This window comes from Lolium rigidum, chromosome 5 (assembly GCF_022539505.1).
Source record: "Lolium rigidum isolate FL_2022 chromosome 5, APGP_CSIRO_Lrig_0.1, whole genome shotgun sequence".
Classification (NCBI taxonomy): Eukaryota; Viridiplantae; Streptophyta; class Magnoliopsida; order Poales; family Poaceae; genus Lolium; species Lolium rigidum.
In genome coordinates, this window is record NC_061512.1 from 205,355,101 (window position 1) to 205,365,447 (window position 10,347).

The window sequence follows — 10,347 nt, forward strand, 5'->3', positions numbered from 1 at the left end:
TGGAAGATTATTTTATGGCCGATTGGGTTGCGGTATATTTATCGCAAATAGCTTCGCATTCGGCACGTGTGCATCTCGAGGAGTGCTATTCAAATTTAAATCGTACCGATCAGCTTTACAATTATTTTTCCCGATTGGCTTGCAGTGTATTTCTCGTATGTATCCCTCGCACGTATGCCTGTATTCAGCAGCCTTTTTTAGTTTTTTATGACCAATTGGCTTGCATTATATTTATCGCAAATAGCTCTGTATTCGTGCAACTGGCCACTGATTTTCAGTTAAATCTAGATATAAGTTATAAATCAAAATGCATTAGTCAGAGTTTTCTAAAAATAACAATTGATACAATGTTTCTAGGCACACACTTATGTCACGGTACTTGAGGCGTTGGTTATTTTGTCTTCAACAGATTTAGGGAGAGAGATTAAAGAACCTTGTGTGAAGGAGAGAGATATTTATGGGATATGCTAACCACGTATGGGAAGCTAGATTCTGGACGGACTTCTCCCGAGAAAAAAACAGATACCTGAGATACTTGTAGAGATATGCTAACACCAGATCCGATCCCGGAAAGGAAAACGTGTAGTAGATAGACGTTGGCCAATATTCTTATTTCCTTATCATGTACGTTGAGCTCGTGTTGTGTATGTTCGGGACGTGACAATATTTATGTAACACCTAATGATTTTAAATCTCAGCCATTAAAATTAAGATCAATGAAGTATATAATTTAAGGGTATGTGGATTAACCTGATGTCTCCATTAAAACCTCTTATTTTGCTTTTAGTATATAATAGATAGATAGATTTGAATGAAATTCCGTCGGCTGCTTGTTCGAAGTTATTTTGAGGGATTCTTTAGGGTTGCTGATGTGTGCAACCGCTCCAAAAATTGGGGAGCAGGTGAGCGGCGACCCCCATAGCACGCTGCCGTCGTTTATTTGGGGAGTGCCCGGTGGAGATGCTTTTTAGAAAGAGCCAAAAATATGGTTTTGATTTAGGAAAATATCATTTACGTTAAAGAACTCGCTGGCCGGCCATGCTCCCAAAGTTTCAATGCTCCAGTACGCATGGCAGCAGCACAGTCTAGCTTAGCTAGCAGAAGTGCAGCTAGTGGTGCCCCAGAAGTGCAGATCAGCCTCTGCATTCAGGTCTGGTTGTCTTTGTCACTCGATAGACGGCCGCGCACACAGAGCTGGGACTGGGAGATCGTACGCACACTCTCGCTGCGCCGTACCAGACCGAGCTCTGCTTGGAGAGGATCTTCCTCTTCCCCGGGATCACGTGGTCTTTTCGAGCTGTCCACGTCACCAGCTTATCCCCTGCCGGTCAAAGCCACCACTGCGTCGGCATGCACGTCTACAGATTGATCTACAGTTACTGGTCTGGTAGTGTATACTATACTATTCTACACTACAAAGCTAATTTTAACCTAAAGTATGTAACTGTGTACCTGGCCGTTCTTCGAGGCAAAACGTTCAAACGTAGCACTAGTAAAGCGGAGCCAGCCAGGAGTATAGTATTTGGCGCTGTCGTGGTGTCTCCCAGCTCATGCATCCGCTCGAGTCAAGTCACCGGCCGCTTTCTTAATCCAGCTTAACCAGCTTTATAAAGCTAGCTTAGCCATAGAGACAGAGGGCTTGGACTACACTGTCCAAGCCAGTGGTAGTTCCACATGCCAGCAACAATTACGGCGTTATTAGGCGGCACAAGACACATATGCTTATGAAAAACCGGAGAGGTGGCACTATTAGGCTGCAGAGAATGTCTGTGTAGGCTTCCACTTGCACAAAGGAAACTAGCATGCATGTGCTATCGCATGTCCAGTCATGATGGGCTCAGTTTGTTGCTAATTTCTGCGATGCATATAGACTCGTATAGTACTATAATAACTTCAAGTCCGTTATTATCTCAATCCGTATATTTTGCTTTCTTTCGTTCTTGCTTGTGGGTTCTGATCGAGCAAGACTACATCCTATCTATCGTCACCTCTCCAAACACAATATCTTGACCGGAATCATGTTCAGTGCAGCAAAAGCAGCCCCCTAGAATCTTCGGCTCCTCGTTTTTATGCAATTATGAAATGACTCATTTTAATGAAGATTTATAGCATATCATTCAATCATTCAAGTAAATGCAAATTAAAATCGTAGAAACATGAGCTTAGTATGATGTAGCTACACCTAATTCCAGAGCGGTTAATGCTAGAACTATAAATAAGGGATACCAAGATCTCCTATGTACCGCGCTAGATTGCAGTTTGATTAAGATCCTTTCGACAGCTTGACAGAGGTGCAGCGTACGTGTGCGCGTGCGTGCGTCGAGACAAACAGGCGATCCAAAATAGATGGAACCTGGGAAAAAGTTGGATCATTGATCGGTCGTGTGCCAGTGTGTGTGCCTTGAGCGATGCCATGAATAGCGACCAGCGCCTGGGTGATGATAATAAGAGCATATCGACCGGCGTCTCCAAATAGTGATCGTTAGGGGCGTCGACACTGTCGTATGGGAGATATCGGTACAACATTTTTTATTCGGGGGAGTTGCTCTTACACCGGCGCGTTCCATACGACAACCCCAATAAATGATTTGAATTAAAAACTCAAACAAAATAAGTTTTTGAACTTAAAGTTTGGGCTAACACACGGCCACCAAATTCGAATAGGTTTTCGAATATGAATTTTGGGCTAACATACGGCCACCGAATCGCCGTCTAGTTCGGCTGCAAAAAAACAACTTCGGCTTCCAGGCCAAATGATCAGATGAACGGGGTCATGGACGGCTCAACCTCGACGACGTCCTCATCGTCGGCGAGCCCCGGCGGCAGCTCCATCGCTGCAACAAGATCCACGATCACCGGGAGAGGCATGAACGTCGACGGTGCCGGCAGAGACATGAACATCGAGGGTGTCGGGGGAGACGCCGACGTAGCTCGCGCCGCCATCACCTCTTGGCCGATGCGCTCGCGGTACATCTCGTGCCACCTCCTCCCCAACGGGTCCATCTTCTCCATGTTGGCCATCAAGATCTTGGAAATCTTGGCCAACGGAAGCTTCGTCGCTTCGTTGGTGGCCTTCATGGCAGCGGTGTGAGCTTTCATCTTCGCTGCCTCCACCTTCCCCCTCTCCAACTCGATCTTCATGTCTTGCTTGTCGAGGATTGCCTTCCACACGACGGCGACCCTATCCACCACTTCCTTGTTCTCCATTGAGAAGGCTAGATGGGAAATGGAGGGGTGGGAGAAATGAGCGGCGGAGGGGACGGAGTTTTGGTGGAAAAGATGTATAATTTTGGGATGTGTGGCTGACAGGCGGCTCCCACACCCAAAAACTTTCGTCCCGCGAGGCGCCGGCGCGTCCTATTCGCGCCCTTCACGAAGGGGCCGGCACGGGGTTGCCGACGCTTCTATTGGGCTCGAAAAGCACCAGCGCTTTTTTGGACGCGCCGGTGTGAGCCATTTTTGCTGCCGGTCCTTAAAACGCTATCGGGCCGCTATGGGGCACGCCGGTGGAGATGCTCTAAGTTGGTTTTATGAGGTGTACTTTGTGTTGGTGAATCTTTTTCATCCCAAGTCAATCACTTGCCGGCTTAATTGGTCAATGTGATATGTTGGTTTCGACAAGTTCTCACACCGCTCCATGTCTCAAAATTAAAGGCATGCTCCCTCCGTCCACATAATACAACCATGTACAAGCGTACGTACGGTTAGGAAAATAGACTAGGTTAACACAACAAACTCTAAGGAGGCGACACGGGGGGAGATCCCGTCGCCGCCTCTCCAGTCCCCTCCCTATCCGCCCCTCCTCCTCGCCGTCGCCGGAGGACCCGCCGGGCGAATACCAGGCGCCGACGACGGCGGTGGGGGCCTCTCCCTCGCGCGGTGGCGGCTTCCTCCCTATTGGCGGCGCGAGTTTCAGCGGCGGCTCTCGGCGGCGAGGTGTTGCGGAGGTCCGGCGGCGAGCTCGGCACGACGACATTGACGGAGGCGTGCCCTCCTCGCGGTGGAGGCACCCCTGCTACCATGGCTGCGAGTTCCAAGCCCGCCTCTACCCATCTGGGCTTGGGCGGGCCTACGGGGTTGGGCTTCTGGTAGCAGGACAGCGCGATGGTGCCTGGTGGCGCCGGTAGCTGGGCACTGTGGTGGTGCCGGTGGCCGGCCAGGCAGCGGTGGACCGGATCCCCATCGTCCTGCCCCCATTTTCAGTGTTGGTGGGGCGGTTGTCGGCGCCTCCTGCTTGGCTGATGGCCATGGTGCACCTCTCGTTGGTGGTGAAGCCAGTGCGGCTCCGTTCTACATGTGCCCGAAGGTGTGGGGTGATGGTGCTTCGGTGATGGCGCCAGACAATCTTGTTGGCAGTTGTTGTGGAAGCGGTTGGGAAACCCCAAGAGGAAGGTGTGATGAGCACATCAGCAAGTTTTCCCTCAGTACGAAACCAGGTTCAATCGACTAGTAGGAGAAATGTGTGACTTCTGAATGTGTTGTGAGCTAACTAGTGGCAGGACGCACTACCGGCGTCAGCAACAACGTGAAACCTGCACACAACACAACCAAAATACTTTGCCCCAACTTTACAGTGAGGTTGTCAATGTCACCGGTTTGCTGAACACAAAGGATTAGACGTATCGAGTGGAAAGTGATGTTTGCAGAAAGTAAACAGAACAGGACTTCAGTAGATGAATTTATCAATTTAAAGGAAACGAACCGGGGTCCACAGTTCACTAGAGGTGTCTCTTCATAAAGATAAATAGCATGTTGGGTGACCAAATTACAACTGGCAATTGACAGAATATCAACCGTACATGACAAGATGATTACTGTGAGATTTGATTGGGCATGACAACATAATACATAGACCATAATCCAACTGCGTCTATGACTAATAATCCACCTTCCGGTTATCGTTCGAACCCCTTTCAATATTAAGTTGCAAGTAACAGATTATTGCGTTAAGCATTGTGTGTAAAGTAAACAATAGAATTACCCTTGGATAAAACATTGTTGTTTTATCCCTAGTAGCAACACCACATCTACAATCTTAGAAGTTATGGTCACTCTCCCAGAAAACTAGAGGCATGAACCTACTATCGAGCATAAATACCCCCTCTTGGAGTCACAAGTATCTACTTGGCCAGAGTATCCACTAGCAACAAACAACATGCAAGATCACAAATAACATATGACATGAATATATAATCAATCTCAACATAGTATACAATATTCGTCGGATCCCAGCTAACACAACATGTAGGATTACATAAGGATGATCTTGATCATGTAGGGCAGCTCACAAGATCTATACATGCAGCACAAAGTGGAGAAGACAATCATCTAGCTACTGATATGGACCCATAGTCCAGGGATGAACTGCTCACGCATCACTTCGGAGGCGGGTATGGCGATGTAGATGCCTCGGGCGATAATTTCCCCCTCCGGTAGGGTGCCATGAAGAGCTTCAGAACCCCCCTGAGAGCTTCAGAAATTTTCACAGATGGAGGCTCGGGTATCTAGGGTTTTCCCGAGAAGATGTATAAATAGGCGGAGGATTTAGGTCGGTGGGGTGCGTGGGAGGCTGATACGTCCCAAACGTATCTATAATTTCTTATGTTCCATGCTACTTTTATGATGATACTCACATGTTTTATACACATTATATGTCATATTTATGCATTTTCCGACACTAACCTATTGACGAGATGCCGAAGAGCCAGTTGTTGTTTTCTGCTGTTTTTGGTTTCAGAAATCCTAGTAAGGAAATATTCTCGGAATTGGACGAAATCAACGCCCAGGGGCCTATTTTTCCACGAAGCTTCCAGAAGTCCGAAGGAGAGACAAAGTGGGGCCACGAGGTGGCCAGACACCAGGGCGGCGCGGCCCAGGCCTTGGCCGCGCCGGCCTGTTGTGTGGGGCCCTCGTGTGGCCCCCTGACCTGCCCTTCTGTCTGCATATAGTCTTCGTCGCGAAAACCCCAGTACCGAGAGCCACGATACGGAAAACCTTCCAGAGACGCCGCCGCCGCCAATCTCATCTCGGGGGATTCAGGAGATCGCCTCCGGCACCCTGCCGGAGAGGGGAATCATCTCCCGGAGGTCTCTTCATCGCCATGATCGCCTCCGGATCGATGTGTGAGTAGTTCACCCCTGGACTATCACTACTAGGAATGTGCTTACCGCCGGCGCACAGAATTTGCTACCGCCGGCACGTTTCTATTCGCCGGCGATCACCTCGCCGGTGGTAATGCCTTACCGCCGGCGCATTGCAAACCGCCGGGGGTAACCCAGATTATCGCCGGCGCCTCAGCCAACTCGCCGGGGGTATTATTTACCGCTGGCGCTTTCCGATCCGCCGGGGGTATTAAGTTACCGCCGGCAAACAGCCCAATGCGCCAGCGGTAAGTATTTTAGGATTTAAAAAAAAGCCTGAGAAATCACAAAACCTTCAGATATATAATAAAAAATTCACACTCTATTTAAAAACAGCTTATATTTCAGAATAGCGGTAGCAACAAAAAGGTCCATGTAAAAAAAACACAACACTTAACAAATTTAGAGCCAACGCCGACAAGGCCCTGGACGGCGGCGTCTCCGGGACAAGCAGCTCGAACTGCTGGTCGCCAGCGCCCGCGCGGCTGCCTACAGTACCGTACGCACGGCGCTCCCTATCCACGCGCACGACGCAGACTGGTGGGATCGATGGAGTCGCGTGTGCTGTCGAATCAACGCACATAGCATCGACGAGCCGGCCAGCTGCGCCGCCATGGCTGCTGCACCGCGCCTCCTCTTTCCTCCGCCGGAGACATTTGACATTTAACTCATTACCTGGATGAGATAGATGATGTACATATCCAGAGCTATGAGCATATCCATTAGATGATCTCCATGAATCCGCAAGAATCATATACAGCAAGTGGTAGTCAAGGAAACATTCTCTGATTTAGTATGAACTCAAACCAAATGATGATACACATACATGAAGCACACCCGAATATAAATTCATTGGAAAGTAAGACATACCTGCAGGATAACATTGAGAAATCAATTATTGCCAAGATGCCAGTCCTCCCTCATCCTCGTGCCTCCACCCTCCTCGGGAATGAGCTGCGGATGACCAAAATATAATTATGCAATGCTGTTGACTGAATTATCTAGGGGTTATTTTGGAATTAGCTTCCATATCACTCTATTGCTATGTTAGCAAACGGATGCCAAACCCCCAAACTCTGTAAACATATGCATATCTCAAGCCAATTCTCCTTTTGTGTGTTCAGTAAATTATGTAAATTCAGCATTAACCGATAATGAACCAAAGTCATATTTACTAAATCTGTTAGTTCACAATTAACATAATTAGCAGCCATCTCATTTCCATCCTATCTTGCTAAAACGTAAGAACAAAACACAAACAAGGAGATGAGCTTTGAAGTTCTCAGTTCATTCACAGACAGACACGATCATAACTTTACACAAGATGCACTAGATTAAAGAAAACTAAGTTAAAGCACTCAGTATATTTCATGACACTAAGTTAAAGCAGATATATATCTATCACTAGCCAGACTATGCAACTCAAACAAAGTTATCCTGCAACTTGGCTCTGTCAGATATAACAAAAACTGAAAAAGCATGCGCCCATTTTTGAGAACAACATCAATCGATTTGTGGATAATTGAACAATCGTGTCTTGCGCTAGCGAATTTCAGTGCAACTAACAAGCAGAATCATCAGGAGAAACAAACAGCAAGAGACGACAGACTCAGAGTTTCTTCCTATTGTTTTGAATTTGTGCTTCATGACAACCTGCATCAAACTCTGAACGTGCAAGTGACAAGATTGAATTTAAGCAAGAGGGATATACCTTCTTGCGCTTCTTCTTGAACGAAGGCCATGACTTGAGAACCTCGCTTCCAGCATGCAGCTCCACACGGACAACACCAGACATCAGCTTCTCCACATAGATGCTGGCCACCGGGTCCTGCTCCAAATCACCGAGTGTCTGGATAAAGACCGACAATGAGACTGTACTAAATTGGTTTACAATGTCACAACATAGCATTTAAAGATCGACCAATACTTGTGCAATATCGGTTCCGGTCACAGTCCAAATTTAGAACCATACGCAAGAACTAGTTTTTGTTACGTTTGCCTTGATTGTATTTGTATCTACACTCACTACTGTCAATCAAAAGTTCCCAGAATACAATATTTACACACAAAAATCACAAAAATCAGCACATCGCTGCTGGGATTTCACCATCAGGGGCAAGTATAGATCAGAAAAACAAGATCAATGTACCTTCGGCTCTTCTGCGAAACTTGCGGCCGCCCTGCGTCTCCATGTGGACGTGGTCAGACATCTGCGGCTCCCCACAAACCTCTCTGGCCGCGTGGAACACCAAGAACCTCGCCGTACCCGTGCGGATCACCAAGGATCTTCGCCGGCCGCCGGCTGCTCTCCACGGATCTCGTCGGGCTCGAGCGGTGGAGAAGAGGAGCGAAGATGAAAAATCGAGTGATGGATCCCGGCGCCCGCGCCATGGAGCATCGATGTGGAGGGGGAAAGCGGAGGGGGCGAATTTTCGGAGGCCATGGCGCCCCACGGCAAGGTCGCTGAGCGGCGTAGCGGCGGTAGCGGATGCCCTGGATCTGCCTGGCCCCGGCCGTGATGACGATGAGGTCGGAGTTCTTGGTGACGGTGGCGTCGGTTCCAGAGACGATGCGGACGCGCGGGAGGAAGGCGGCTCCGTGCTACAGGTCGAGCGCCTCCCCGCGGAGCTTGTAGGGGAGCGCGTCGATGAGAGGATTTGGGAGAGAGAGAGCCGGTGGGTGTGTGATGTGTGGGTGCGGTGGGGGTTGGGTAGTGGGTGGTAGGTGGAGGTGGAAGAGGTGGCATAGGCCGAAATACCCCCGGCGAGTTTCAACTGGAAAAGCCGGCGGTAAATTACGGTCCAACTGGTTCACATCAGTCCAGTTTATCCCAGACGAACATAATTCGTTTTCGCCAGTGGTATTAAAGTTACTCCCGGCGTTTTCGGGCCAAATCGCCGGCGGTAATGGGAGGTTCGTCTGGGTGATCTCGGGCCAACTTACCCCTGGCGGTTTCACTTTCAACTCGCCGGCGGTAATGGGTCTATCCCCGGCGACCCCAAACCAGCTTGCCGGCGGTAACTTACCGCCGGCCACCTCAAACCGTACTCGCCGGCGGTAAGGAGTGCGGCTATAAGCCTTTTCCTAGTAGTGTATGGGTCCATAGCAATAGCTAGATGGTCGTCTTCTCCTCATTGTGCTGTCATGTTAGATCTTGTGAGCTGCCTATCATGATCAAGATCATCTATTTGTAATCCTTCATGTTGTGTTTGTTGGGATCCGATGAATATTGAATACTATGTCAAGTTGATTATCAATCTATCATATATGTTATTTATGTTCTTGCATGCTCTCCGTTGCTAGTAGAGGCTCGGCCAAGTTGATACTTGTGACTCCAAGAGGGAGTATTTATGCTCGATAGTGGGTTCATGCCTCCATTAAATGCTGGGACGATGACGAGAAAGTTCTAAGGTTGTGGATGTCTTGTTGCTACTAGGGATAAAACATCGACGCTTTGTCTAAACATATTTGTGTTGATTAAATTACGCACCATACTTAATGCAATTGTCCGTTGTTTACAACTTAATACCGGAGGGGTTCGGATGATAACCTCGAAGGTGGACTTTTTAGGCATAGATGCATGCTGGATAGCGGTCTATGTACTTTGTCGTAATGCCCCGATTAAATCTCATAGTACTCATCATGATATATGTATGTGCATTGTTATGCCTTCTTTATTTGTCAATTGCCCAACCGTAATTTGTTCACCCAACATCTGTTTATCTTATGGGAGAGACACCACTAGTGAACTGTGGACCCCGGTCCTATTCTTTACATCTGAAATACAAACTGCTGCAACTGTTCTTTACTTTTTTTTGCAAACAAACATCATCATCCACACTATACATCTAATCATTTGTTTACAGCAAGCCGGTGAGATTGACAACCTCGCTGTTACGTTGGGGCAAAGTTCTGTGATTGTGTTGTGCAGGTTCCACGTTGGCGCCGGAATCCCTGGTGTTGCGCCGCACTACACTCCGTCACCATCAACCTTCAACGTGCTTCTTGGCTCCTACTGGTTCGATAACCTTGGTTTCTTACTAAGGGAAAACTTGCTGCTGTGCGCATCATACCTTCCTCTTGGGGTTCCCAACGGACGTGTTAACTACGCGCAATCAAGCTCTTTTTCTGGCGCCGTTGCCGGGGAGATCAAGACACGCAGCAAGGGGAGTCTCCCACTTCCAATCTCTTTACTTTGTTTTTGTCT

General features: G+C 48.3%; 1 long non-coding RNA gene across 1 annotated transcript; it reads right to left on the reverse strand.

Annotated features, from left to right (window-relative positions):
* Nucleotides 1-6,473: 6,473 nt before the first annotated feature.
* On the reverse strand, nt 6,474-8,643 carry LOC124657828. The gene is made up of 4 exons (XR_006988885.1): nt 8,290-8,643; nt 7,852-7,968; nt 7,011-7,094; nt 6,474-6,815 (listed from the first exon to the last, which is right to left on the reverse strand). It is a non-coding gene; the product is annotated as an uncharacterized LOC124657828 (long non-coding RNA).
* Between the last annotated feature and the right edge of the window lie 1,704 nt (nt 8,644-10,347).